Source organism: Triticum urartu, chromosome 2 (genome assembly GCF_003073215.2).
Source record: "Triticum urartu cultivar G1812 chromosome 2, Tu2.1, whole genome shotgun sequence".
NCBI classification, from domain to species: Eukaryota; Viridiplantae; Streptophyta; class Magnoliopsida; order Poales; family Poaceae; genus Triticum; species Triticum urartu.
Window position 1 is genome coordinate 7,145,688 of NC_053023.1, and position 25,376 is coordinate 7,171,063.

The 25,376-nt window shown below is 46.6% G+C and overlaps 2 pseudogenes; one reads left to right on the forward strand and one right to left on the reverse strand.

Moving 5' to 3' along the window:
- The first annotated feature begins 981 nt into the window (after nucleotides 1-981).
- On the forward strand, nucleotides 982-22,010 carry LOC125534704 (annotated as a pseudogene).
- Nucleotides 22,011-22,513: 503 nt separating this feature from the next.
- LOC125534705 lies at nucleotides 22,514-23,849 on the reverse strand (annotated as a pseudogene).
- Nucleotides 23,850-25,376: the final 1,527 nt, after the last annotated feature.

The window sequence follows — 25,376 nt, forward strand, 5'->3', positions numbered from 1 at the left end:
AAGATAATACGCATGGATGAAGCTATGAGCTGCATGGATGGGTCAATTTCTTTTTATTGATTAAAATACTCATAAAGCTCACCCGCAAAAAAAAATACTCATAAAGCAGCAGTTACTGCATGTTACTACATATGGTGGGTACAGCAGCTCGCGTTGGCCCTGTTTGAATACTTTAACTTAGTTAGGCCAACTCCACCGCACGACCCCAAACAGACGTCCGGATTAGCCGGATTTTGTCCCTTTGGGGTGCCGATGGATTCGCCCGTGTCCGGATTTGTCAGATGGGTCGTGCGTGCGCGCACCGCGCGGCCGCACCCCAAATTATGTCCGGGGTGGACATGAATAAAAAAAATACAAAAATAACTAAAAAAATAAATAAACACATTTAAAAAAACATAAAACATATATAGGGGTCGGCCACAAAACGGCCCAGTTTCCACGGCCACTTAAAAGGCCCAGTTTCATAATTAACATATAAAACAAAATATAAAAACGCCTCCCGCGCGCTCCTGCCGCGCCCGTCGATACCGTGGCCGTCGCCGTCTTCACTGGCCGCCGGTGTCGTCGTCGTCGCTGACGAGGTCGACGTAGGCCGGCAGCGTCCAGAGGTGGGCCGGAGGTGCGTGGTGGACGGGGGCGGGCTGGACGGTCGGAGGTGCCTGCACCACCTCCTCCCGTGGCGACGCCTCCAGCTCCGGTGACCGCGGCAGAATGGGGCACCAGTTCACGCCCACGCCGGCGGCCATCTCCGGAGCAGTGCAGGACCAGCCTCACCCCTGGCCCAGCAGCTGCTGGAACGCGGCCGGCGGGTCCTCCCTCCTCTCCTCCTCCACGGCCACCATCTGCAGCTCCGGGAAGGCGACGTCCCCGGCGGCAGAGAGGGCCATGGCCTCCTCCAGGCCGTCCCACTGCCGCTTGTCGTGCATGTACATGGAGTCGTCCATGACACGCTGCAGGAGACAGGCCTCCTCCTCCGTTGTCATGCGTGTACATGGAGTCGTCCATGACACGCTGTCGAGTTTCGAGGAGGCCGCGGGGTGGCGTGGGGCAGTGTGGACGACGACCCGTCCACGCTTCCCACTTAAAGAAGGACGGCGACCGTTCGACGTGCGGATGACAGGTGGGGCCGCCCGCTCGTGCGCATTGATGTGGGCGGGTGGGAGCTAGGTGGCCGCCTGCCACGCGGCCCCGACACAAAACGGACAAGATGGGTCCGGGCCGTCGCGCGCTGGGCCGCCTCCTTTGTCCGTTTTATCCCAAACGGACGGGGCCGGACAGGATAGGGTCGCGCGGTGGAGTTGGCCTTAGAGGTTAGAGTTAGATTATAACCTTAAACTAACCCTAGACTAACTCTAACCAAAGAGCTGTTTGGATGGTAGGGTTAGATTGACAATAAATATTCTTTCTCAATCATTTGACTACTTTGGATCATGTTTGAATGGGAGGGATAACTGTTTTTACTATTTTTTCTAGTGGGCCTAGGAGAACTAACCCAAATAAGCTCCTCTAGTGTGGGCTAGTTTTTTGGGATGGGTTAGATCCAACTAACCCACCATGTTTGGATACTTTTGAGTTATTTGAGCCTCAACTAACTAAAATTAACTCTAACTTAGGGATCCAAACAGAGCCATTGTGTAGATTGGATGGATATTGTTGATTGATCTTGTATATCAAAAGGCTACATTCATTTGGGTGATGTGACTTAAGAAGAAGCGGCAGAATTCCTTGTAGTGAGGGCTAGCTATTTAGATATAATAAATTCCAGTTTGTTTTGAGGATGATTGTTGACACTTCAAAAATAATGCACAAGTTAGGGCATCTCCAAGGCGGACCAGTAAATCTCCCGCAATCATTCCGACCGAGCTGTCCGGACCATAGAAGCCATCTAACGCCGATCTATATCGATCCACGGAGCGGTCCGGACGTGAGTTCTCCCGCAAACCGAAGACAAAATCGGGGGAGGTTTGCGGGAGTCCGGACCGCTCCTAAGCCCGCTTCTGACCACCCTGGCCCACCAAAAACCCGTCAACCGCCCCTCCTGCACTTTCCTTCCGACGCACGCGCCGCTTACCACGCCGCACTCATGTCGGCCCATAGCACGCGAAGGCCGGCATTGATGCCGCAATGTGACCGAAGGGGGGAGGGCGGCGCTACCGACGCGACTTGTCGGCATGGCCCGCCCTTCGCCTGGTCCTCGTCGCGGCTATTTAAGCCGTGCGCCGGAGTTGCACAGAGATACAACATCCCTCCCCAATCACCATCCCCCTCCTCTCCCCCATCTCCGTGCCGCGAAATGAGAAACTAGCGGTACCGGTTTCTACCGGGTACCACAAATGCAAACCGGTATCACAAATGCGTTGGATCCATTGTGTGATGCGTGCGTAGAAATCAATCTTGTACCGTAGCCACTGTATCAAAAAAATGTATCTACAGTGGCCAAATGATTTTTTGTTTTTGTGTATTCGCACACAATAGATACAGTGGATCCCACAACACACTTAACACATTCTGTCTATCTTTTAGACCCCTGCCTCTCGGCCATTGTTTGAGGAACCGCTAGATTGGGTAGGTCCGCCGTGTTGCACCGCGCCTCCCGCCGCCGTTGTGCTGCAACCGTGCCGTCGGGAGGAAGTGGAGTGGACCTCCAAGCATAGTAACAAAGTCTGGATCTAACGGCCCGAGTATAGTAACAAAGTCGAAGCCCTTTAGTATTTGCTGACTCCCTTGATTTGTGGATCGAGGCAGTCGAATCACAGATACTCCATTTGTCTCTTCAATCTTTGCAGTTCATAGTACCCGCGGTATCCTTAATTTCCCGGTTGTCGACATGCAAGAGGAGCATATAACAGATCTTGATTAGTGCCTTGGACGTTGTTGGTTATGTTGGGGAACGTAGTAATTCAAAAAAAATTCTTACAATCACGCAAGATCTATCTAGAAGATGCATGGCAACGAGAGGGAAGAGTGTGTTCACGTACCCTCGTAGACCGAAAGCGGAAGCGTTTAGTAACGCGGTTGATGTAGTAGAACATCTTCACAATCCAACCGATCCAAGTACCAAACGTACGACACCTCCGTGTTCAGCACACGTTCAGCACGATGACATCCCTCGAGCTCTGTCTCCAGTTGAGGACAAGGGAGAGTTTCATCAGCACGACGACGTGGCGACGGTGATGATGATGTTACCGCATATGACCGAGGTGTTGAACTCTGGAAGGGGGCACCGCACACGGCTAAGAGATTGTCTGCTGTGATATTGGGGTGCCCCCTGACCACGTATATAAAGGAGGGAGGGAGAGAGGAGGCCAGCCAAGGGGGGATCCTACTTGGAGCGGAGAAGGAGAAGGAAGGAGAGGGCCACGCCCCCACCCCTTGTCCAATTCAGTTTGGGCAGGGGGGAGGCGCGCGCCACTTCATGGTTTTCTTCCCTCTCTCCACTAAAGCCCACTAAGGCCCATTAACTAACCCGGGGGTTTTGGTAACCTCCCGGTACTCCGAAAAAATGCCCGAACCATTCCGATGTCCAAATGCAACCTTCCAACATATGAATCTTTACCTCTCGACCGTTTCGAGACTCCTCGTCATGTCCGTGATCTCATCCGGGACTCCGAACAAACTTCGGTTCATCGAATCACATAACTCATAATACAAATCATCATCGAACGTTAAGCGTGCGGACCCTACGGGTTCGAGAACTATGTAGACATGACCGAGACACATCTCCGGTAAATAACCAATAGCGGAACCTGGATGCTCATATTGGCTCCTACATATTCTACGAAGATCTTTATCGGTCAAACTCATATATAGTTTTAAATAGCCGACTATAACTCCACTGTAGCCCGCTATAGCATTTTCAGCAGGGTGCTGTTAAATGGCCGCCTTCACAAATAGCCCGCTTTAGCCCGCTATAGCTGATTTGGAGGCCTGTCGCTATTTTCCATAGCTCACTATTTAAAACATTGGTCAAACCGCATAACAACATACATTATTCCCTTTGTCATCGGTATGTTATTTGCATGAGATTCAATCGTCGGTATCATCATACCTAGTTCAATCTCGTTACCGGCAAGTCTCTTTACTCGTTCCGTAATGCATCATCCCACAACTAACTCATTAGTCATATTGCTTGCAAGGCTTATAGTGATATGCATTACCGAGAGGGCCTAGAGATACCTCTTCGATACACTGAATGACAAATTCTAATCTCGATCTATGTCAAGTCAACAAACACCTTTGGAGACACCTGTAGAGCATATTTATAATCACCCAGTTACATTGTAACGTTTGATAGCACACAAAGTGTTCCTCCGGTATTCAGGAGTTGCATAATCTCATAGTCAGAGGAATATGTATAAGTCATGAAGAAAGCAATAGCAATAAAACTTAACGGTCATTATGCTAAGCTAAAGTATGGGTCTTGTCCATCACATCATTCTCCTAATGATGTGATCTCATTCATCAAATGACAACACATGTCTATGGTTAGGAAACTTAACCATCTTTGATTAACGAGCTAGTCAAGTAGAGGCACACTAGGGACACTTTGTTTTGTCTATGTATTCACACATGTATCAAGTTTCCTGTTAATACAATTCTAGCATGAATAATAAGCATTTATCATGATATAAGGAAATATAAAATAACAACTTTATTATTGCTTCTAGGGCATATTTCCTTCAGTCTCCCACTTGCACCAGAGTCAATAATCTAGTTCACATCGCCATGTGATTTAACACCAATAGTTCACATCATCATGTGATTAACACCCGATAGTTTACATCGCCATGTGACTAATACCCAAAGGGTTTACTAGAGTCAATAATCTAGTTCACATCGCAATGTGATTAACACCCAAAGAGTACTAAGGTGTGATCATTTTTTGCTTGTGAGAGAAGTTGAGTCAACGGCCCTGCCACATTCAGATCCGTATGTATTTTGCAAATTTCTATGTCTACAATGCTCTGCATTGAGCTACTCTAGCTAATTGCTCCCACTTTCAATATATATCCAGATTGAGACTCAAAGTCATCCAGATCGGTGTTATAGCTTGCATCGACATAAATCTTTATGATGAACTCTTTATCACCTCCATAACCGAGAAATATTTCCTTATTCTACTAAGAATAATTTTGACCACCATCCAGTGATCCACTCCTGGATCACTATTGTACCCTCTTGCCAAACTTATGGTGAGGTACATAATAGGTCTGGTACACAGCATAACATACTTTATAGAACCTATGACTGAGGCATAGGGAATGACTTTCATTATTTTTCTATTTTTTGTCATGGTCGGATTTTGAGTCTTACTCAACTTCACACCTTGCAACACAGGCAAGAAATCCTTCTTTGACTGTTCCATTTTGAACTACTTCAAAATCTTGTCAAGGTATGTACTCATTGAAAAAACGTATCAAGCGTCTTGATCTATCTTTATAGATCTTGATGCTCAATGTGTAAGCAGCTTCACCGAGGTCTTTCTTTGAAAAACTCCTTTCAAACACTCTTTTATGCTTCCCAGAAAATTCTACATCATTTCCGATCAATAATATGTCACTCACATATACTTATCAAAAAGGTTGTAGTGCTCCCACCCACTTTCTTGAAAATACAGACTTCTCGGCAAGTTTGTATAAAACTATATGTTTTGATCAACTCATCAAAGCGTGTATTCCAACTCCAAGATGCTTGCGCCAGTCCATAGATGGATCGCTGGAGCTTGCACATTTTATTAGCACCTTTAGGATTGACAAAACCTCTTGGTTGCATCATATATAACTCTTCTTTAAGAAATCCATTAAGGAATGCAGTTTTTGACTTCCATTTGCCAGATTTCATAAAACGTGGCAATTGCTAACATGATTCGGACAAACTTAAGCATCGATACGAGTGAGAAAATCCCATCGTAGTCAACACCTTGAACTTTGTCGAAAACCTTTTGCGACAATTCAAGCTTTGTAGATAGTAACACTACTATCAGCGTCCGTCTACCTCTTGAAGATCCATTTATTCTCAATGGTTTGCTGATCATCGAGCAACTCAACCAAAGTACATACTTTGTTCTCATACATAGATCTCATCTCAAATTTCATGGCCTCAAGCCATTTTGCGGAATCTGGGCTCATCATCGCTTCCTTATAATTCGTAGGTTCGTCATGGTCTAGTAACATGACTTCCAGAACAGGATTACCGTACCACTTTGGTGCGGACCGTACTCTGGTTGACCTACGAAGTTCAGTAGAAACTTGATCTGAAGTTTCATGATCATCATCATTAACTTCCTCACTAATTGGTGTAGGAATCACTGGAACTGATTTCTGTGATGAACTACTTTTCAATTCGGGAGAAGGTACAATTACCTCATCAAGTTCTACTTTCCTCCCACTCACTTCTTTCGAGAGAAATTCTTTCTCTAGAAAGGATCCATTTTTAGCAACAAATATCTTGCCTTTGGATTTATGATAGAAAGTGTACCCAACAATTTCCTTTTGGGTATCCTATGAAGACGCATTTCTCCGATATGGGTTCGAACTTATCAGGCTGAAGCTTTTTCACATAAGCATCGCAACCTCAAACTTTAAGAAACGACAGCTTAGGTTTCTTGCTAAACTACAGTTCATACAGTGTCGTCTCAACGGATTTAGATGGTGCCCTATTTAACATGATTGCAGTTGTCTCTAATGCATAGCCCCAAAATGATAGTGGTAAATTGGTAAGAGACATCATAGATCGCACCATATCCAATAAAGTACGGACACACCATTATGTTGTGGTGTTCCAGGTGGCGTGAGTTGTGAAACTATTCCACATTGTTTTAAATGAAGCCCAAACTTGTAATTCAAATATTCGTCTCCGCGATCAGATCGTAGAAACTTTATTTTTTTGTTACTATGATTCTTCACTTCACTCTGAAATTTTTTAAACTTTTTCAAGTGTTCCAGACTTGTGTTTCATTAAGTAGATATACCCATATCTACTCAAATCATCTGTGAAGGTTTTGAAAATAACGATACCTTCCGCGAGCCTCAACACTCATCGGACTGCATACATCGGTATGTATTATTTCCAATAAGTCAGTGGCTCACTCCATTGTTCTAGAGAACGGAGTCTTGGTCATCTTGCCAATGAGGCATGGTTTGCAAGCATCAAATAATTCATAATCAGGTGATTCCAAAAGTCCATCTGCATGGAGTTTCTTCATGCGCTTTACACCAATATGACCTAAACGGCAACGCCACAAGTATGTTGCAGTATCATTATCAGCTTTTGTCACAGCCCTAGAATTTGCTTGTAGCTATTTACCTGAGTGAGCATCATGCATCATGTTTAAATTCTGAAAGTTGAATTGAGGTTAGTTGAAACCCTCATAAATCACTTCAAAAATAATCAACATTAAAATCTTTTCAAAGAAGTCCAAGAAAATGTTCCTCTTAGTCTCTGAAAATATTGGCAAGAGGTAAAACTCAAAACAATATTTTTGGAATCTCAGAGATATTTATTTTGGGCCTTTGAATTAATTCAATAACTACTTGCATTGGATATATTTTTTTTTATATAAATAATACATGTCCAATAATTCTGGAACATTTTATGTGGTTTGGGATATTTTAGTTCTAGTCACATATTTATTTTCAGGATTTTATAAAATGATTTAGTATTTTAATTAAATCAAAACAAATGTCAGAAAATATAAAACAGAACTAAAATAAGAGAGAGAGAGAGAGAGAGAAGGACTACCTGGCCCACCTACCTGAAGCCGGCCCAGCTCGCTGGCCCAGCCCACCAGGGGCAGAGCCGTCTTCAACCTCTGCCTACTGGCAGAGGCGTGGCGACGCGCCCGTGCCCGAGCCTCCACCTCCTGCTTGGCTGCCTCCTCCTCCCCAGGACGTCTCTCGCAGCGCCACGCGACCCTCCCCGGATCTCTCTCACTCTCTCTCGTCCCCATCCCCTCCCCTAGTTTTCCCTCTCTCTCACGCCCGAGAACGCCGTCGTCGCCGCCGACGTGCACCACCGCAGCCACCGCCTCCCCCTCGCCTCCCTGACTGGCTCAGAGGCTCCGCCTCGACCCCCTCTTTCTTCCACCCCGAGCCACGTCACCGTGGGAGCCCCACATCGCCGCCACGAGTCGTCTTCCCCGAGCACGGCCGCCAGACTCCATCGACGAATTCGTCGCCTTCCGGTCGTCCCCGAGCCACCTGAGCTCCGCTTCGACCTCGCCGTGAGCTCCTCTGCCAAACCCCTCTCTCCCCGCCGTCTATTTCCTCCTCTAGCCTCACTAACCACCGCGGCCAAAGCTCGCCGCCACGGCCACAGCTGCCGCCACCCACGCCCGAGCTTTGCCCCGTGCTCAGCACTCTCCCAGGAGCCGGGCGCGCCCACCCGTTCGACCTGCTGTGCCCCCTAGCGCCAACCCCGACCTCGCCCGAACTCCGGCCACCGCAAAAGTTGCCGCCGCCGTCGATTTAGTCAACCCCGGCGCGAGGTGTTGCCACCGCTGGATGCGCGAGTCTCCCAGCTCGCCGTAGCCACAAACCACGAGCGAAACGATGCTCTGTAGCTCCGTCCCGAGCATCTCCGGCGAGCCACCGCCGTGCTTTTGGTCGCCGGCGTCGACCGCTGACGTGGTCGCTTAATTAAGACTAATCACCACTAATCCCTCCCTAACAGACGCTGACAGACGGGCCCCACCCGTTAGTTAACCACATGGTTATACCCTGTTTAATTTAAGCTAATGATCATGGCCCCACCGGTCAGTTTGACCTGGCCACGTCACACGTTGACCGACCCCACCCGTCAGTGTTGACTTTGCTGACACGGCAGTTGACCGGTCCCACATGTCATCCACCCAAACCAGCCCTGTTACACTGACCCGTGGGTCCCAGCCGTCAGGTTTGACTCTGGGCGACCGTGTTGACCAGCTGACGTCACAGTGACGTAATGTTGACGCAATAATTCATTTTCTGGAATTTGTTAATTCTAAATAATTCAGAAAATTCCAGAAAATGCCCAAAACTTCTAAAAATCATAGAAAATCAACCGTAACTCTAAATGAAATAAATTATATATGAAAAATTATCAGAAAAATTCAAGGAATCTGTTTATGGCATTTTCATGCATGTTAGAACAACTTATGGCTGCTGATTAGGCCAATTCATATAAATGGAATTTAAACTCTCACATATGGAGTTTGAATTTGAACCTAGGGTTCAAACCAACTCCATTTAACATGTTGCTAGTTGCATTAGCTCAAACCATAGCATATTGCCATGTCATGATCATGCATCATATTGAGCATTGCATTGATTGTGTCCTTTCTCTGTTGCCGGTATTTGTCCCCTCTCGATAGACGTTGTACCGACGATGTGATCGTTGACACTGATGAAGACCCAATGATATCTTCAGAAGTGCCAGGCAAGCACAACCCCCTTGTTCATTCCGATACAAGCCCACTCTCTCGCTCCTGCTCTCTTTTACTGCATTAGGACAACAACGATTCAACTGTACATGCTGCGGTAGTTGAACCCCTTCCTTTGCATGACCTGTCATTGCCACAGTAAATAGATGAAACCCACTAGCATGAGTAGGAGTTGTTTGAGCCCTGATGTGCCTACTCATTAATGCTTGTTTGTCATGCCTGCTACTGCTTAGAGTTGAGTCAGGTCTGATTCATCGGGGATGAATGGAGGTGATGTAACATGTCCTACTATTGAGAGCTAAGTGTGTGAACACGATTTGGTAAAGGTAGCGGTGAGAGGCCATGTAGGAGTACATGGTGGGTTGTTCATTGAAGCCGTCCTCAGGAACTGAGTTCTGTGTTTGTGATCCATGAAACATTACTACCACGCATTGGGCCCGAAACCAATGGACCCTCTCGGCTTCTGTCCCTTGTCCTCTGTCCAGGAGTTGCAACTAGTTTCTGGTGTTTATAGGATATGTGTTGGCGGCTGTGCGTAGCGCTGACCCTAGGGGTGGGCTATGATGCGGTAGATACACCGTGGCACGGTGTACCGGGCGCCCGTTTGGTGTCTCGGAACCCTGTACACATCGTTCGGGGCCGTATGTGGAAACCTCGGCCGGACTCCCTGCGGATGGAACCTGGATAGGCGATAAACCTGGACTAGAGACTTGAGTGTTAGGTAGGCCGTGGCCGACACCCTCGTTGGGCTTCCGCTTGAAGGTTGCCGAGTACATGTCGTGTAAACGACGGTAAGTGGTGAGAGCGTGTGAAGAAGTACACCCCTGCAGGGTTAACATCATCTATTCGAATAGCCGTGTTCGCGTAAAGGACTTGGTTGCCTATATAGTTCATAGACAAGTGAAAGTGGATACTCTAAAATGCGCAAGATAAGCGTGAGTGCTATGGATGGCGTTCTCGTAGGGAGACGGGAGCGGATCCATAGTGGTGTATTGATGTGAATATGTGGACTCGTGTGCGCCACCTCAAAAGAGTTGCTTGCAGTCGTAGTTCGATAGCACCGAGTCAAAGCTGGCTTGCTGCAGTTAAACTCCACCACCCCCCTTTCGTTGATACCGATGCATATGTAGCTAGTTCTGATGTAAGTCTTGCTGAGTACTCTTGTACTCACGTTTGCTTAATTTATGTTTTGCAGAGAGATTTCAGTCTCGCTAGTAGTTCCGCGTGGACTTCGACGTTAGCTTGATGCCTCATCTATGATCTTGTGCCCTTGGCAGGATCTGGTAGATAGTCGGGCTTCTCAGCCTTCTTCATTTGTAGTTGTCTGTACTCAGACAAGTTAAGCTTCCGCATGTGCTTGTTGCTTGTATGTTCTGTGTGTTGGGTCATAAGACCCATGTTTGTAATATCTCGCTCCTCGGAGCCTAATGAATAAATACTTGAGTTGTAGAGTTATGTTGTGATGCCATGTTGTATTTACACATATCGAGCATATTGTGTGTATGATTGAAATGCTTGGTATGTGTGGGATCCGACAATCTAGTTGTTTATCCTTGGCAGTCTCTCTTATGGGGAAATGTAGTCTAGTGCTTCCATGAGCCATAGTAGTCCGCTATAGCCCGGTTCACCGGAGTCCTGCTAGCCCAGCACTACTGTTCAGGACACTTGACTGGCCGGCATGTGTTTCACTTCGTTCCTATGTCTGTCCCTTCGGGGAAATGTCACGCGGTGACTTCCGGAGTCCTGCCTAGCCTGCTACAGCCCGGGTTCCCCGGAGTCCTGTTAGCCCAGTGCTACAGCCCGGAATCACTCGTTGATGACCGACATGCTCGATGTGATTCATGTATGCCTGTCTCCATAGGTCTGTGCCGCTTTGGGTTCACAACTAGCCATGTCGGCCTGGGTTCTCTGTCATATGGATGCTAGCGACACTATCATATATGTGAGCCAAAAGGCGCAAACGGTTCCGGGCCATGGTAAGGCGACACCCGTGGGATACCGTGCGTGAGGCCGCAAAGTGATATGAGGTGTTACCGGCTAGATCGATGTGACTCGGAATCGGGGTCCTGACAGCGTTGGTATTAGAGCCTGACTGCCTGTAGGATTAGCAAGCCAAACTGGTCGAAGTCGAGTCTAGAAATGCTTTAGTTATGTAAGGGAATTGATTGTGGAAGGGAACGTAAGGCTCTTTTTACTCCTTATACCTCATGGCCTTCTGATCTGAGTCAACCTCTTCTCTTCTACGGGGATTAAGAACTAGGCCTTCTCATCTATCTATCAGGATGACGTGTTACTGAACCGTAGTTGCCTAGGATTGTTGAGTTCAAGCCTCAGTTCAGTTCCTACTACTTCCATATATTCATAACTAGCCTCAGAACCTTGATATTGTGATGTTGAGTGGTTATGCCACCATTTTTTTTGCAGGATGTCTCAAATCTGTTCGAGCATTTACAGCCGTTATGCTGTCCGAGTCATCCCAGGTTTCTAAATAGTCTGATGCATTTGTAAATTCCTTCTTTCCGTTCCCGACGTCCCTTTGGGCCAGTTCAACCACACTAATTGGTGAGTTGAGGTACTTTATTGCCTCGACATATATGTTGGGGACATTATTATGACCCTAGGTGTCTTAGGGAGTCACCTAGTAATCTATCCATGTTTTGTGTCCCCAGTGTGATGAATCTGGCCACCATTCTCGAAAGCATTCCGTGATGCCATTAGTAGTAGGTATTCTACTCCTGGGTTTTCGAACCCGTGATTCACCCTACTTCGTGTTGATAGTGTTGCTCGTACCTTTAGAATATTAGTAACCTTGCGATAGTCCTCGAGGTCTGTGGTATTTCTTTCTTCCAAATACCACGAACCACTAATGGCAGAAGTTTGTTGGATCAAAGATCACAACAAGAGTGCTCTTAATGAGTTCTTGATTCATATTGTGACTCTGCCAGTTCTATCATTCTGCATGGGTTATCCGGAAGAAATATGTTGAACTCGTTCGACATGCTAATCTATGCATCCACAACTTAGAAAATTATATGTTCCCTGAGTTGTTCCCTTCAGTTGTATTCCGACCATCCTCTATCAGTTGATAGCCAAGGGTATGTGTGCATTCGTGTTATCAATGCTTATTATTCTTGTGGTCTATCAAGCCATTCTATTCTGGAATGACTAGGAGAAACAAACTCCAGTACCTCATCCATATCCAGGATTGGGTCAAAGCAATTGTATTCCGCAGATCAAAATGCCATCCAGCTTTTGCTTTGCTCTACCTTGGAGTGTTACCATCTTTATGTCAGGAGTGTCATGAGAATTGCACCACCTCTTATGAATTCTTGACGCAGTAATACTTCTTGCCATCATTGTTCATTCCTAAGTTCCATGTTATTATAACCGGAATGCCGACAAGTGAACCGTGGTGTGTGAAAGCAATATTCCTAGCAACTCCGTTGCTTGGTAGTTAATGGACAATACTCTCATTCTTAGTGTGCTGGTAATTAAATCACCATCCTAAGATTGACCGTGCTACCTAGTCCATATTTCTGGGTGCACTCATCGACCAATGAGTTAGGACTGTGAATCCCTCGCTCCTTGATCATATCGTCTTGCCCTGAAAAGCAAGATTGTTCTCGAGCTTAATAACATATCGGTGGTTCGTGATTTTCCGAATATTTTCTCGGAAGTGTTACCAGGTTGTCACCTGACCGTTATGTTGAGTTCGTGAACAAGTTGGTTTTCCGATAAACCACTTTTCCCCAAGAACCTGTGTTGGATACCCCTGAGCTAGTTGGTTAAGCTTAACAACAACTTGGAGAGTTGGAAGATAAAAGCTTGACCTACCACGCTCATCCCTAAGGGATATCCTTGTGTGTGCGTGTGTGTGTGTTGAAGAAAGATGATATCTTCATCGACTGATCCCCATGATCAGTTGTTGGATCTATTATCTTGTCCAAACCTTGATTTGAGTGTGGGCTATCGTCAAATCAAATCAGAACCAACGATGTTCGTAATGTTGTCTTACTTGCGGTTGTCCCTTGAGCATACACCATTATATCTTTGGTCTGACCAATACTATCACATTGTTCACATAGTGGTGGAAGTCCAGTGATATGGAGATTCCGATGAGTTGCTGTTAAGCCCATCAGCAGCATTTTGTCTCCCCCATGATTCACGTTGAACATTACACTAGTGTTGGAAACTTTATAAGCATTGCCCTCATGTCCCGATCATGAAGCATATGTCCGGTTGAAAGGTGTGACTTCCTCTAATTCATGTGCATCTGATGTAAGTTGCCGCCGTGAATTCGATAAAGTTTGTTTTGCTTCCTCTGGAATCATCCCAAGTCAGTCATGCATGTGCGAAGTATTCTATGGTCTGATAGACTGATCATCTACATTCTATACGTATCCCTAGCACACCAAGCCACTGATTGATTTGTTCAAGGAGAAGAAGTTTCTTCTTAAGAGTTAGACCTACGCAAGGACTTCGATATCCTTGTTGATGGTTCCCCCTGAACTCGGTAGTGTTTCATTTTAAGACTACCAGGTGACCATGCTTGTCTAGGACAACGTGTTCACATGCTTGTAGCAGAACCGGCTCATGTTTTGGAGCTTACTACCGTAGTTCATTCCCCCGAGAATCTCGCAACGTCGTCTCGTCGATTTGTGTTGCAAACCTTCATTTTCATTTCTAGACTCGATGAGTCTGGAATATCCTGACACCAACCAGATCTGAATCTCAGGCAGATATGATGTTTGGAGCATTTTCCAAGAACTATAATATTGGTCTCTCGATAACCGGTAAAGTGGATGTCGTGGCCAACACACCTAGCCGGAAGGCCTATTATTGTAGTATCTTGATTGAGGAAGTTGGTCACCTACCCATAAGGATTTCGTAGGATTTACTCCAGAAGTTGTTCCTTATGGATCTATTGTATTCTGAAGTCCGACCACTACTTGGTGGCTATGCCGATGCTTTAAAGCATGACCGTGGTAACCAGTACATCAAGGAGAACATTAGAAGCGGAGAGCTAAATGTCTCTCGGTCGATCATCCAGATTTCTTTCCCTTGGCCTCACCAAGGTGAAATATGAGAAAGTGTTATCTTCCTTTGCACCCGCATTGTCCATCACTATTCATCATGGTAGTAAGATGTGTTCCCAGGATCCTCGGCACGGATGTTGGTAAGACCTTGATGAGTATGGGAATGCTCAAGTTCTTGAGAGCACGCTCAGGCACTAGGTTCTGATGTTGTCGTTAACTGGAATGTGCCTCCGTTCCCTCAGTTGTTCGATAACCATCCAATTGGTGGAATCACCTTTGCCGTTGAACCTTCTCCCCAGTTACTAGAATCATTCCCAACATTTGCATTTTGTTCCCAGCTTACACCTCAGTAGCTGTTGTTCAGGATCATCCTCAAAAGTGGACTTACCATGGGTCTCATCTATTTCCGATGATAAGCAAAAATCATCCATTGCGTTGTCTTCGACAAGGTAGTCCACATCATCCATTCTAGTCCGAGTATGTCATTCTTTCAAACCCCTTCAAAAGATCGATTGTGATTGCCCTAGGCTGGTATAAAGAGTTTCAATGATCTATGGGTCAAAAGTAATTCTTTTTGCCACTTAAGGGAATAGCTCTACGAGTCACCTTCACTAAGGTGCCTCGTTATGGTTTTATGGGCAACATAACTTCTCGCTACTTTGAAACCCCCTCACCATATATTTAGGCGTGGAATTGTTGCCCACCAAATCAAACCCCGTCGTTGTTCTTCCATCCCTCTCGATGTGTTTTGTGTCTCAACTCGAGATGTTTCAACATCTCGTTCCGCGAGTCGGGATTGTATAGTTCGATCTTTGAGAAGATCAATCCTAGTAGAGTTTCTTTCCGCCGTCACCGCATGGATGAAGATCTCAAAAGCGAGGATGTCAAGATCAACGTATGCAACGAATCAACCACCTTATGAGGTGCAACCTGGATCGTGAAGATTATGACAGCTTGTGTTTCCCCCTTCACCTTACCCTACGCTTGAATCTCGGGTCGAGATTCTTGTTTAGTGGGGGTGAGTTGTCACAGCCCTAGAATTTGCTTGTAGCTATTTACCTGAGTGAGCATCATGCATCATGTCTAAATTCTGAAAGTTGAATTGAGGTTAGTTGAAACCCTCATAAATCACTTCAAAAATAATCAACATTAAAATCTTTTCAAAGAAGTCCAAGAAAATGTTCCTCTTAGTCTCTGAAAATATTGGCAAGAGGTAAAACTCAAAACAATATTTTTGGAATCTCAGAGATATTTATTTTGGGCCTTTGAATTAATTCAATAACTACTTGCATTGGATATATATTTTTTTATATAAATAATACATGTCCAATAATTCTGGAACATTTTATGTGGTTTGGGATATTTTAGTTCTAGTCACATATTTATTTTCAGGATTTTATAAAATGATTTAGTATTTTAATTAAATCAAAACAAATGTCAGAAAATAGAAAACAGAACTAAAATAAAAGAGAGAGAGAGAAGGACTACATGGCCCACCTACCTGAAGCCGGCCCAGCTCGCTGGCCTAGCCCACCAGGGGCAGAGCCGTCTTCAACCTCTGCCTACTGGCAGAGGCATGGCAACGCGCCCGTGCCCGAGCCTCCACCTCCTGCTTGGCTGCCTCCTCCTCCCCTGGACGTCTCTCGCAGCGCCACGCGACCCTCCCCGGATCTCTCTCACTCTCTCCCGTCCCCATCCCCTCCCCTAGTTTTCCCTCTCTCTCACGCCCGAGAACGCCTTCGTCGCCGCCGACGTGCACCACCGCAGCCACCGCCTCCCCCTCGCCTCCCTGACTGGCTCAGAGGCTCCGCCTCGACCCCCTCTTTCTTCCACCCCGAGCCACGTCACCGCGGGAGCCCCACATCGCCGCCACGAGTCGTCTTCCCCGAGCACGGCCGCCGGACTCCATCGACGAATTCGTCGCCTTCCGGTCGTCCCCGAGCCAGCTGAGCTCCGCTTCGACCTCGCCGTGAGCTCCTCTACCAAACCCCTCTCTCCCCGCCGTCTATTTCCTCCTCTAGCCTCACTAACCACCGCGGCCGAAGCTCGCCGCCGCCGTACCTCATCGCCGCCACGGCCACAGCTGCCGGCACCCACGCCCGAGCTTTGCCCCGTGCTCAGCACTCTCCCAGGAGCCGGGCGTGCCCACCCGTTCGACCTGCTGTGCCCCCTAGCGCCAACCCCGACCTCGCCCGAACTCCGGCCACCGCAAAAGTTGCCGCCGCCGTCGATTTAGTCAACCCCGGCGCGAGGTGTTGCCACCGCTGGATGCGCGAGTCTCCCAGCTCGCCGTAGCCACAAACCACGAGCGAAACGATGCTCTGTAGCTCCGTCCCGAGCATCTCCGGCGATCCACCGCCGTGCTTTTGGTCACCGGCGTCGACCGCTGACGTGGTCGCTTAATTAAGACTAATCACCACTAATCCCTCCCTAACAGACGCTGACAGACGGGCCCCACCCGTTAGTTAACCACAGGGTTATACCCTGTTTAATTTAAGCTAATGACCGTGGCCCCACCGGTCAGTTTGACCTGGCCACGTCACACGTTGACCGACCCCACCCGTCAGTGTTGACTTTGCTGACGCTGCAGTTGACCGGTCCCACATGTCATCCACCCAAACCAGCCCTGTTACACTGACCCGTGGGTCCCAGCCGTCAGGTTTGACTCTGGGCGACCGTGTTGACCAGCTGACATCATAGTGACGTAATGTTGACGCAATAATTCATTTTCTGGAATTAGTTAATTCTAAATAATTCAGAAAATTCCAGAAAATGCCCAAAACTTCTAAAAATCATAGAAAATCAACCGTAACTCCAAATGAAATAAATTATATATGAAAAATTATCAGAAAAATTCAAGGAACCTGTTTATGGCATTTTCATGCATGTTAGAACAACTTATGGCTGCTGATTAGGCCAATTCATATAAATGGAATTTAAACTCTCACGTATGGAGTTTGAATTTGAACCTAGGGTTCAAACCAACTCCATTTAACATGTTGCTAGTTGCATTAGCTCAAACCATAGCATATTGCCATGTCATGATCATGCATCATATTGAGCATTGCATTGATTGTGTCCTTTCTCTGTTGCCGGTATTTGTCCCCTCTCGATAGACGTTGTACCGACGATGTGATCGTTGACACTGATGAAGACCCAATGATATCTTCAGAAGTGCCAGGCAAGCACAACCCCCTTGTTCATTCCGATACAAGCCCACTCTCTCGCTCCTGCTCTCTTTTACTGCATTAGGACAACAACGATTCAACTGTACATGCTGCGGTAGTTGAACCCCTTCCTTTGCATGACCTGTCATTGCCACAGTAAATAGATGAAACCCACTAGTATGAGTAGGAGTTGTTTGAGCCCTAATGTGCCTACTCATTCATGCTTGTTTGTCATGCCTGCTACTGCTTAGAGTTGAGTCAGGTCTGGTTCATCGGGGATGAATCGGAGGTGTGTAAACATGTCCTACTGTTGAGAGCTAAGTGTGTGAACATGATTTGGAAAAGGTAGCGGTGAGAGGCCATGTAGGAGTACATGGTGGGTTGTCTCATTGAAACCGTCCTCAGGAACCGAGTTCTGTGTTTGTGATCCATGAAACAGTTACTACCACGCATTGGGCCCGAAACCAATGGACCCTCTCGACTTCTTGATCACCCTTGTCCTCTGTCCAGGAGTTGCAACTAGTTTCTGGTGTTTATAGGATATGTGTTGGCGGCTGTGCGTAGCGCTGACTCTAGTGGTGGGCTATGATGCGGTAGATACACCATGGCACGGTGTACCGGGCGCCCATTTGGTGTCTCGGGAACCCTGTTCACATCGTTCGGGGCCGTATGTGGAAACCTCGCCCGGACTCCCTGCGGATGGAACCTGGATAGGCGATAAACCTGGACTAGAGACTTGAGTGTTTAGGTAGGCCGTGGCCGACACCCTCGTTGGGCTTTCGCTTGAAGGTTGCCGAGTACATGTCGTGTAAACGGCGGTAAGTGGTGAGAGCGTGTGTGAAGAAGTACACCCCTGCAGGGTTAACATCATCTATTCGAATAGCCGTGTCCGCGGTAAAGGACTTCTGGGTTGCCTATAACAGTTCATAGACAAGTGAAAGTGGATACTCTAAAACTCGCAAGATAAGTGTGAGTGCTATGGATGGCCTTCTCGTAGGGAGACGGGAGTGGTTCCATAGTGGTGTATTGGATGGTGAATATGTGGACTCGTGTGCGCCACCTCAAAAGAGTTGCTTGCAGTCGTAGTTCAGATAGCCACCGAGTCAAAGCTGGCTTGCTGCAGTTAAACTCCACCACCCCCCCTTTCGTTGATACTGATGCATATGTAGCTAGTTCTGATGTAAGTCTTGCTGAGTACTCTTGTACTCACGTTTGCTTAATTTATGTTTTGCGGAGAGATTTCAGTCTCGCTAGTAGTTCCGCGTGGACTTCGACGTTAGCTTGATGCCTCATCTACGATCTTGTGCCCTTGGCAGGATCTGGTAGATAGTCGGGCTTCTCAGCCTTCTTCATTTGTAGTTGTCTGTACTCAGACAAGTTAAGCTTCCGCATGTGCTTGTTGCTTGTATGTTCTGTGTGTTGGGTCATAAGACCCATGTTTGTAATATCTCGCTCCTCGGAGCCTAATGAATAAATACTTGAGTTGTAGAGTTATGTTGTGATGCCATGTTGTATTTACACATATCGAGCATATTGTGTGTATGATTGAAATGCTTGGTATGTGTGGGATCCGACAATCTAGTTGTTTATCCTTGGCAGTCTCTCTTATGGGGAAATGTAGTCTAGTGCTTCCATGAGCCATAGTAGTCCGCTACAGCCCGGTTCACCGGAGTCCTGCTAGCCCAGCACTACTGTTCAGGACACTTGACTGGCCGGCATGTGTTTCACTTCGTTCCTATGTCTGTCCCTTCGGGGAAATGTCACGCGGTGACTTCCGGAGTCCTGCCTAGCCTGCTACAGCCCGGGTTCCCCGGAGTCCTGTTAGCCCAGTGCTACAGCCCGGAATCACTCGTTGATGACCGACATGCTCGATGTGATTCATGTATGCCTGTCTCCATAGATCTGTGCCGCTTTGGGTTCACAATTAGCCATGTCGGCCCGGGTTCTCTGTCATATGGATGCTAGCGACACTATCATATACGTGAGCCAAAAGGTGCAAACGGTTCCGGGCCATGGTAAGGCGACACCCGTGGGATACCGTGCGTGAGACCGCAAAGTGATATGAGGTGTTACCGGCTAGATCGATGTGACTCGGAATCGGGGTCCTGACAGCTTTGCATCTTTTGGTATCAATATTATTAATATGTGTATCACTATGATCGAGATTCAATAAACCATTTATATTAAGTGTATGACCATAGAAGGTTTTATTCATGTAAACAGAACAACAATTATTCTTTGACTTAAATGAATAACCGTACTGCAATAAACATGATCCAATCATATTCATGCTCAACGCAAATACCAAATAACATTTATTTTAGGTTCAACACTAATCCTGAAGGTAAGAGGAGTGTGCGATAGTGATCTTATCAACCTTGAAATCATTTCCAATACACATCGTCACCTCGTCCTTAACTAGTCTCTGTTTATCTTGTAACTCCTGTTTTTGTGTTACTACTCTTAGCAACTGAACCAGTATCAAATACCGAGGGGTTGCTATAAACACTAGTAAAGTACACATCAATAACATGTATATTAAATATACCTTTGTTCCCTTTGCCATCCTTCTTATCCGCCAAGTATCTAGGGCAGTTCCACTTCAAGTGACGATTTTCTTTGCACTAGAAGCATTCAGTTTCAGGCTTGGGTCTAGCTTTGGGCTTCTTCATGGGAGTGGAAACTTGCTTGCCATTTTTCTTGAAGTTCTCTTTCTTTTCCTTTGCCCCTTTACTTGAAACTAGTGGTCTTGTCAACCATCAACACTTGATACTTTTTTTTGATTTCTACCTTTGCCGATTTCAGCATCACGAAGAGCTCGGAAATTGTTTTCGTCATCCCTTGCATATTATAGTTCATCACGAAGTTCTAGTTGCTTGATGATAGTGACTAGAGAATACTATCAATCACTATATTATCTGGAAGATTAACTCCACTTGATTCAAGCGATTGTAGTTCCCAGACATTCTGAGCACATACTCACTAGCTTAGCTATTCTCCTCCATCTTGTAGGCAAAGTACTGTCAGAGGTCTCATACCTCTCGACAGGGGCATGAGTCTGAAATACTAATTTCAACTCTTGGAACATCTCATATGCTCCATCGCGTTCAAAACGTTTTTGAAGTCACGATTCTAAGCCGTAAAGCATGGTGCACTAAACTATCAAGTATTCATCATACCAAGCTTGCAAAACGTTCATAACGTCCGCATCTGCTCAACAGGTTCATCACCTAGTGGTGCATCAAGGACATAATTCTTCTGTGCAGCAATGATGAGGATAATCCTCAGATCACGGACCTAGTCCGCATTATTGCTACTAACACCTTTCAACTTAGTTTTCTCTAGGAACATATCAAAAATAAAATAGAGGAGCTATACGCGAACTATTGATCTACAACATAGATTGCAAATACTATCAGGACTAAGTTCATGATAAATTAAAGTTCAATTAATCAAATTACTTAAGAAATCCCACTTAGATAGACATCCCTCTAGTCATCTAAATGATCACGTGATCCATAGCAACTAAATCATGTCCGACAATCACGTGAGATGGAGTAGTTTTCAATGATGAACATCTCTATGTGGATAAGCTAGACGTCGCTGCCAATTTGACCGCTCTATTAGATGAGATTGGGTCCAACAAGGGGATGGTGATGCAGGCATAATTCAAGCTCAGCATAAACGCGTATTTGCCAGACTTGGTCCACTCCCCGGTCCATTCGCTTGCAGACATCATAGCTTTCAACAAGGCACATCCTATAGAGGCAAGTGTAGCAACTGAATCCACATTTCATCTCTTCGCTTCTTGTTATTTGTTCAAAGTTCAAACAATATATATCCAGGTATTAAAGTAATTTTATCAAAGTTTTTATAGATCAGTGATCACTCTTAAAAACGGTAGAATCAACACGGCAGTGAATGGAACTTGCTCTTTATGCACGCTCTTAAAAAATTTCTTTACCCTTAACTTTAATGCAAAGGCAGAGCTCCTGCCAATTTGGCTCAAAAAAAATTTATTTACATGTTGGTGCAGGAGAGGCTAAAAGATTTCGGACAACCCGACCTTATCGCGGCCCAAAACACAAACGGCATTGGCACGGTGGAGAGAGTCGCGATCTGGTGGCTGAATGAACTAAACGTAGAAGGGATGGACATGCTGATGAAGGAGCACCAGCTGGACGCAATTGTGGCGCCTAACAGCGATATATCTAGCATTCTCGCCATTGGCCACTCTGGCATCGTTGTGCCGGAAGGTTACTATGAGAAGGAGGTCCCCTTCGGGATATGTTTTGGTGGGCTGCAGGGGTACGAGCCAAGGCTGATCGAGATGCCTATGCTTTTGAGCAGGCTACCAAAGTTAGGAGGCCACCCATGTTCAAGCCCTAGCTAAATATAACTTTTTGAGTAGCGACAGTGTAACAAACTCTATGGCCCAAAAATAGGCTCTAGTTACATTTTTCTCTTTACATGTCACAGAACAAAAACCTGGAAGTATTACTTATTGGGTCAGCAAGTAACTCTGAATAAACTAGCAATGTGGCAGTAAAGGTGAAGCAACAGGCACCATCTACAGGTAACCAACGGAGTACTCCAGCCAATGTTACAGCAAAAGAAAACACACCCATCTCCTCCTTACGCTTAATTTAATTAATGTATGAAAATACCATATGACAATGTTCTACGGTTTCAGGCTTAAAAAAAGCAGGGTCGGTGGTGAACACGCAAACTATACATAACCGTCGGCCCCAACAGGCGCTTGCAGATTACCAGAAGCAGGGCGTTACCTATGCATGGTAACAAGATGCTCAGCTGGTGAGTGAAGCGATTGACGGCCACTTGTCGCTCGTTGTGAACCCTGTCATGGTATAATGCACCTTGGACGATTGGTGTCAACGCCCATCCTCCAACATCTCAGGTTCCTAATTACGGAAGAGAACACAAAAGGAGCAGTGAGCACCCTTCATCAGTGCACGGACATGATTGAATTAGATTAATCTGAACAAAGTTCAATTAGTTTGTAGTGTACCAGATCGGAATAGTAGCATGCTGATGGCACGTTCCTCGCATGTGGAGAGTCCGGTGAGTCGTCGACTTTTTCAAGGAAGGGCTACAAACCAGACTTGTCAACTGAATCTGGCTCATCGCTGCAGATCAACTCGCACGCTATCTCGAGGTTGGCAACAATGCCTGATATGGCGGGCCGGTCGTTCCCGGCAAACTTCACGCAGCATCTTGCAATCTACGCCACATGTTTCGATGTGTGCAGCTGCGATGGCGTTGGCTCCGGTACAGGTCATCTATCCAGCATCTCCTCAGTAATACCGGCCTCAACGATGGGGAGTGCAAAGGATGCCAGATCTATATTTATCTCCTCCTCTGCTTGGTAAAACGCCTTTTTCCTTGTCAGAACCCCAAGCATAACCACGCCGAGGCTATACACGTCGCTCGCCAGAGTCAGATGACCTGTATGGAGGTACTCAAGATCGATGTATCCAAGTGTGCCTCTAACGGTGATATCCAACCACGGCACCTCACTCGCCCTGTCCCAGGCGAGCGACAAGCCAAAGTCTGACACACGTGGTACCCACTTGCCATCGAAAAGGATGTTACTCGGCTTGATGTCCCGATGAATGATCGGCGGGTTGGCATGACAATGCAGGTGCTCGATGGCGCGTGACACGTCGAGGAGCACATCAATGCGCATCTTCCAGGACACCGTCACCGGCGACAACGTGGAGCAGCCCTGATCAGCGTGCAGGTGGTCGAAGAGTGTGCCATTCTCCATGTACTCGTAGACGACCGACCTCTGTGGCTCTTCCGGCTCCTTTGTCCGTCTTGTTAGCAGGCCCTTTTTCTCTTTTGCCGGGTTGTTGGTAGGCGCTTTTCCTTGCTCACGGTCACACACGATCCAAGCAGGTGGACGATGTGTTTGTGTTGGGGCCGTGGTAGGGTGTGGAGCTCCATGCTGAATACCTTTATGCAGTACTCGTCATTATTGATCCGCTTGATGGCCACCCCTCGCCCATCGTGAAGCCTGCCTTTGTACACCTTACCAGAAGAACCTTAACCAATCACGGTGTCAAGGGCGAAGTTATTGGTGGCAGCCACAATCTCCACGAACGTAAACTCCTTGGTTCCGAATAAGGCTATTCCTAACTGATTGCGCGCGCAGCACGAATCAGTGTCGTTGCTCCTCATGTGGGTCAGCATGAGCGTGCCCCACATGGCCCCATCCGAATATAGCGTGCAGTTTTCCCAGCCGCATATGGAATGAATACAGTCCCATCGTATCTGCCGATCTACTACTACCTATGCACGCACTGTACTCGCCTATGGGGCGATGTGCTCATCCCCCGTGACCCAGCTGCCCCATCCGCCCGAACGGGACACCATTCGAAATGTGAATCCCCTTCGGCAGACGCAGCCTCGTCGCCGGGAACCAGATCGACCTTCCATCCATATCGACGCCTCGGTCTACAGATTTCTTCTCGATTTGCCCAATGGATCTTGGTGCGGAGTCATTCACGGATCTCCGGTTCAGGTTTCTCCTCTCATAAGCTCCTCTGTTTCTTGCATCGTCTTCTTCCGTCAAATCCTTCAATCTTCATCTTGCCGTGTCCATGTGCAGCTTCTGTTCCCAGCCGAGGGCGTCCCAGATCTGGGATTGCTAGAGAAGGAGTACGACGTGCTAGAGGAGGAGGAGGGCGACAATTGCGTTCCTCTGAATTTACAGAAGGATTCGCCTTCCTCAAGCCAAGATGGAGAGAAAGATGGTGTTACGGATTCTGGATCTCAAGTTCCTGAGGCCACGCAAGATTTTTCTGGCATCCCGGATATTGACAACATCGATAGCCACCGAGAGAGCGCTCATCTGAATCGCAACACACTCCAGATCTGTGGCCTAAAAGGTACTATATCCGTCGCACTCCTGGTTGTCCTCGTCGATGCATTCCATTCTCACACGAAGGACTTTACTGAAGTTTTGGATTTTGCATGAATTAACCCTGTTTAAGTTTGATCAAGCCTATTAAAATATTATTAACATCTGAAACACCAAATTAGCATCATGGAATTCTTTTGTTATTTCTTCTCAGCTCAAAAAAGACAACCGGTGACAACGGCGTTTGATGTCGGCGGTGGCCTGGGGTGACGTGCAACGGCTGTCTGGGAGACAGTCGGAGCTGCACTGGTAGAAGAACTTATGAGTGCGGAATATCATTTAGCCAGACGGATTTATTGAACCTTTTTTTTGCGAGGGGATTTACTGAACCTTGTGGATAGAAAAATATTTCCCAACACTGTCAGACGGAATCAAAATATATTTCTGAATAAAATATACGAGTGTCACTGGATAAAATATTCCTACGTGCTCCATGTCACCGGATAAAATATAAGAACAATACTTTGTTTTTTGAGGAAACAATACTTTGTTTTATTCTACCGACGAAGAACATTTTCCATCTCTTGCAAAAGAAAAAAGAAGAACGTTTTCCATCGAGGTGTCGGACTTTGCTTTGCCACCTATGAAGAACTTGTTGATGGCTGTTGTTTTTTGTTTGGCGTTATATTGTCACATGTCTCACCATTCGTAAGAGAGAAGGTTCAAATTTTGAATCTCATCGGTAGAAAAATCTTGCTCTCTCTCCACTTCTATGACCCTGAGGACCTAACCCATAGCGGCGCCTCACCTCTGACACAACTATCGTGTAGCTTTGTGGGACTATGGACCCACCTGCCGTCCAATCTCGAGAG